This window comes from Rhinoraja longicauda, chromosome 21 (assembly GCF_053455715.1).
Source record: "Rhinoraja longicauda isolate Sanriku21f chromosome 21, sRhiLon1.1, whole genome shotgun sequence".
Lineage (NCBI taxonomy): Eukaryota > Metazoa > Chordata > Chondrichthyes > Rajiformes > Arhynchobatidae > Rhinoraja > Rhinoraja longicauda.
Genome location: NC_135973.1, coordinates 17,459,827 through 17,465,826, shown reverse-complemented (window position 1 = coordinate 17,465,826; position 6,000 = coordinate 17,459,827).

The following is a 6,000-nucleotide window of genomic DNA, read 5'->3' as shown; positions in this document are numbered from 1 at the left end:
TAAACAATGGGGAAAAAAAGTTTATAATAAAAAATTAAAATAAATACGTAAGTAAAGTGCAGAAGGCGACTACAGTACATAGGGAGCAGTTCAGTGCAATGCTTCTTTTGTGAAGACTCTCTTGTTTCTAAACCTTCTAACTCTCTTGTCCTCTATCCCTTACTCATAATTTTATTAAAATGGACGGGTTAGAGTGTAGATAGGTTTGTGTTATGTGTTTTCGTATATAATCCCTGATTTGCAAGTATCTGAAGAAGTTGCTATTTGGGAGTTCACATTTCCTTCGTAACTGTGTAAAGGTGGCAAACGTTCCATCGATATATAGGTCTCTGACACTGTGGATTCCTAATTCACTCCATGTAGAGAAAGACTTATCTAAAATAAATCGAAGGTATCACTAAATGCTGGAGTAACTCAGGTTAGGCAGCATCTCAGGAGAGAAGGAATGGGTGACGTTTCGGGTCGAGACCCTTCTTTAGACTGATGTCAGGGGGGCGGGACAAAGGAAGGATATAGGTGGAGACAGGAAGATAGAGGGAGAACTGGGAAGGAGGGAGGGGAAGAGAGGAACAGAGGAACTATCTAAAGTTGGAGAAGTCAATGTTCATACCGCTGGGCTGCAAGCTGCCCAAGCGAAATATGAGGTGCTGTTCCTCCAATTTCCGGTGGAACTCACTATGGCACTGGAGGAGGCCCATGACAGAAAGGTCAGACTGGGAGTGGGAGGGGGAGTTGAAGTGCTCAGCCACCGGGAGATTAGGTTGGTTAAGGCGGACTGAGCGAAGGTGTTGAGCGAAGCGATCGCCGAGCCTGCGTTTGGTTTCGCTGATGTTTTTGTCCATATAGGTAAGAAAATACTGTTTTCAAAACTGTTAATTTGGTGTATATATGGTCAATTAGTAAAAACTACAATGATTTTGTAGTTTTTTTTTGTTTATGCGGCGAGTTCCCTTCAGCTCTTCAACTTCTCCCGGAGCCGTGGAACCGCGGCGGTGGCGGTGAGGACTGGAGGCGGAAGCCGCCGGCGAAGGTTCACCGGAGAGCAGATCGCCACTGACCCAGAGCTGGGACAAGGCAGGAGATCGCAGCGCCCCCTCGCAAACAGCAAACTCAAGGAAATTATCCCTCCACGCAGCCGCCGCTCACCCCGGGGATGCGGAACTTCTCAACAACAACTACAACACTTGTGCTTGTTCTTATTTTATTGTACTAGAGAGACATGGGGCCAGGGAAGAGAGTGGAGGAGCGACGCAGATCTTGCTGGCGCTGGGTGAGAGATGAAGAGAGAGAGGGGGTAGAGAGATAGAGAGGGGGTTGAGAGGGAGGGGAGAGAGAGAGGAGGTAGAGAGAGGGGGGGAGAGAGAGTCAGGGTAGAGAGAGTAGTGGGTGAGAGCAGGAGCGCGGGGAGGGGGAGGGTGTCAGAGGGTCCGGTTAAGGAGCGCCGCCACATGCGGGGGCTGCTCTCTCTCTCTCTCCCTCCCTCTCCCTCCCTCTCCCTCCCTCTCCCTCCCTCTCCCTCTCCCTCCCTCTCCCTCCCTCTCTCTCCCTCTCTCTCCCCCAGCGCCAGCGAGATCTGTGCCGCTCCTCCACTCTCTTCCCCGGCCCCGTCTCCCTCTAACGCAGTGAAATAAGAACAAACACAAGTGTTATAGTTGTTGTTCAGAAGCCCTAGGGTGAGCGGCGGAGCGATGAGGGAAGTTTCCTTGAGTTTGTTGTTTGCGAGGGGGCGCTGCGATCTTTCACCTTGTCTCTGGGTCATAAATGAATACCAGACAAGACACACATTCCTGCTTCTTCAATGTCTTTATTTTCAGCGACAAAGCAGGTAAGAGAATATGTAAATAGGCAACAAAGACAAATATGTCTAACAATGTTGCCTGACTTTTAATAAAAATACACATTATAAACAATGAAAAAATGCCACATTACTGTACATAAATTAATATTTTTATCATAAAAACGGAATTTTCAAGGACCTATGACAAATCCAAGGACTTTCAAGGCCTTAAAAAACAGTTTCAAGTTCCAGGATTTTCAAGGATCGTACGAGCCCTGTCAGATACTGGCATAGATGGAAGGCGGGGAGAAAGAATGCATACTTAAAGTATACTTTAATGACTGAGGCACACAATACAAACATGGCTGAGGAGAATGAATGCATACTTAAAGTATACTTTAATGACTGAGGCATACAATACAAAATACAGTGGGGTCTGCTAATACTGCATGAAACAAGAGTTGGGCTGCAATTTGAGCAAATGTGTAGTTCTAGTACCACACAACTGGAAGTATGTGATACCACTGGAGAGAAGACAGAGAGCAAATAAATAATCTGTGGGAGGAACAGTGGGTCAGGCAGCATCCGTGGAGACAGTGAGATGGTCGACATTTCGGATCAAGACCCTGCATCAGGGCAGAGAGTATGAAGGGGATGTGGCTGGTAGAAAGAGGTAAGGTGGGGGAAGGTGAGGTGGGGGCTGCAGGAACTGCAGTTGCTGGTTTACAAAATAAAACATAAAGTGGTGGAATAATTTGGCACATCAGGCAGCTTCTCTGGAGAACATGGTTAGGTGATGTTTTGGGCCAGGACCCTCATTCAGACTGAAAAGGTGGAAACGGGTGAGGAGGGAGATGATGGGCAAATTGTGCCAAGTAGGGGAGAGGTGAGGCAGGGGCTGGCAGGCAACAGGTGGAACTAGTGAGGAGGAAGGTGATGGGCAGATGGAACAGTTGAGGGAAGGGGTGAGGCAGGCTGTCATGATATATCATATGCATGTAATGTATGCTACGAGAGATTGAACGACTTAATAAAGTCCACGCATGCACGTGAGTTACATGTATAGAAAACATGTCTCCAAACATGGTGGCAGCGGTGGTGCCTTAGAAAATCGCTTTTACTGCCGCAACCTGAAAGTCCCGGTTAGGCAGCTAAGGACTAGCGCAATTGTCAAGCCCCAATGGATAGGTGTGTGCACAGGATTCAAGGCAAAGAAAGAGTAATTCCAGCCGCAAAACAACATGACTATGCCAGGGGAAGTGCAGACGACCGTTCAGCAGCACGCTGAGACGGGGGGATGGGCGACCAGCAGCCTATGCAGCTAGCAACTGGTCGCACTCCAGAGCACGCTACCGGTCCGCCTCCTGTGAGCGGTATACGACCACCAACCCCATTATCCGTTAATTGCAGAGCGATTGAGGGTTGGAAAACATGGCGACAGATGTGGACAAACTGCAGCGTGGTCGCACAGCTAGAGAGGCAGACTGCAGCTTACCAGACGGCATTGTTTCTCCATACAATTGGCCCGTCAGGACTTGAGATTTACAAGTTTCATGTTCGCCAGCGACGAGGAGAGCCGTGAACTGGCCGAGATAATTCGCGTGTTCGAGAGCCACGCCATTGGCGAGAAGAATGAGACTTATGAGTGGTCCCTCTTCAACAAGACAGCAAGAAGCAGGTGAGAACTTTGAATCGTTTCTCGCTAGCCTGAGAACACTCGCAAAGTCCTGTCATTTCTGCCAGTGCATGACGGACAGCTTGCTCCGTGACAAAGTCGTGCTTGGCATTAACGACTCGCAGACGAGGAAGCGTTTGCTGCAAGAAAGGAGGCTCACTCTCAGCAGCTGTATCGACATCTGCAAGAGTGCTGAGACTGCTGAGTCAAATCTCCAAGCTTTCATCGACGGTAGAAGTAGCAAGTCTGCTGCTACTGTCCACAAAATTAGACAGCCAAGCAGCAAGAGAGGCACTGCTGTGCACCATCCACACAAGCAAAGCAGTTGGGCTAAGCCAAAGAAAAGCCAAGGCAAGCACAATCAGGAAACAAAAGTGTGCAATTATTGTGGCAAGGAGCATGCAATGGACAAACAGCAGTGTCCAGCCTACGGACAAACGTGTAAGGCATATGTCAGTGGCAACAACTTTGCCAAAGTGTGCAGAAAGAGGAAAGTGCACAAAGTAGACGACCAGGCTGGCAGTGACACGAGCACTGAGTTCATCGATAATATCACGCTCACAATTAACACTGTGCAGCCGAGAGATGATTACGCAACGCTGCTTGTCAATGGGAAGCAGGTCGACTTCCAAGTGGACAGCGGAGCGAGCGTGAACATCTTGCCACGCAGATATTTCCACGGTGTTGACCACACACTTGGTACATATCAAAAAAAGCTCATGATGTGGAATAAGACTATGATGGACGCGGAAGGAGTTTGCCGGGTTAACCTGTCAACCCCAAGACAAACCGCAAATATTCTGTTGAATTCATTGTGGTCAGTGGTGACTTCACGCCGCTGCTAGGGAGCAAAGCTAGTCAGCGAACGAATTTGATCACTGTGAATGACGACAGTTTTCACTGTGTACACACATCGTCTGTCATAAAGGAGAAAGTGAGTAAGGCTGAAGAACACTATGCAGAGGTGTTCGGCTGCCCGGCGAAGCCCACCTGCAGATTGGCGAGGAAGCGCAAACAACCGTCATACTGCCACGACGCTTACCTCGCGCGATAAAGCAGGTGAGGACAGCTGGAGTACATAGTAGAGCGTCACGTGATCGCACCAGTTCACGAACTGATGGGTTGGGTCAGCCAGCTCGTGGTCGCGGAGAAAAAGAATGGCGATCTCCATGTGTGCATCGATCCACGACTGCTAAACAAAGTTTTAAAGTGAGAACACTATCCCAGTTATTGAGGACATCTTGCCAGATCTCGAGCAAGCGAAGATCTTCAGTAAGCTAGACATGAGCTCAGCTTTCTGGTAGGTGAAACTGGACGACGTGTCTAGCAATCTAACAACGTTCAACATGGTGGACGTTATCGGTGGCACCGACTGCCATTCAGTATAAGCGTATCGTCTGAAATCTTCCAGCGAAGATTACATCAAGCGCTCGAAGGACTGCCTGGAGTGATCTGCGTCGCAGACGACATCCTTATCTATGGTAAAGGAGAGGCGATGGAAGACGCGATCATCGACCACAACTCGAAGCTCGGCTGTTGCTTCAGCGATGCGTACAGCAACACATCAAACTCAACAGAGACAAGTCCGTCTTCAGAGCAACCGAGATACCCTTCTCAGGATACGTGATCACCAGCACAGGACCCCAAAATGGTTGCCGATGTTAACATGCCAGCACCCTCAGATGTATAGGATGTGCAGATCCTAGTTGGATTCGTCATCTACCTGAGCCGCTTTCTACCCAGTCTGTCTGATACCCTAGAGCCCATCAGACAGCTGGCGAAACCAGACATATCGTGGGAGTGGTCTGCTGAGCAGGACAATGCGATGTCCAAGATCAGACAGATGTTGTCTGAAGCTTAGCGTACTACAATCCCAAGGAGGAACTGACGATTCAGTATGATGCGAGCAACAAAGGACTGGGGGCAGCCTTGCTCCAAAAGGGATGTCCCATTGCGTATGCAGAGCAATAACCGACATCGAATCGCGATATGCTTTGATTGAGGAGATGCTCGCTGTGGTATTCGCAATGGAGCATTTTCATCAAAACACATTTGGTCGTTTCACCAGACTGATCAGCGATCACAAGCTGCTTGAAATGATAGCGAAGAAGCCGATAGTGAAGCATCTTCAAGGAATGCTACTCTGCCTACAGCGCTATGATTTCGACATCAGTTACTGTCAAGGGAAGCTCATGTATCTTGCAGATACACTGTCGCGTGCAGTTAGCGGTACTCCGATCAGAGAGCAAGCATTTGAGGAGGTCAACATGGTATTGCACTTGCCCATTCGCGATGAGCGTCTCGAGCAAATACGCGATGAAACAGCGAAAGAAGACACGCATTTCAGCATACGCTACAGATGCTGAAATGCATCAGCATCAGTGGTTGGTCTAGCGAACGTGATACGCTACCAGAGCAGCTCACGCCATATTACAGCTATAGGGATGAGCTTGCATTACAAGATGGTTTGATCTTCAAGGGCGAGCGTGTGATCATACCGCTAAGCTTACGCAGAGACGTGAAAGAAAAGATACACTCTTCACATCTG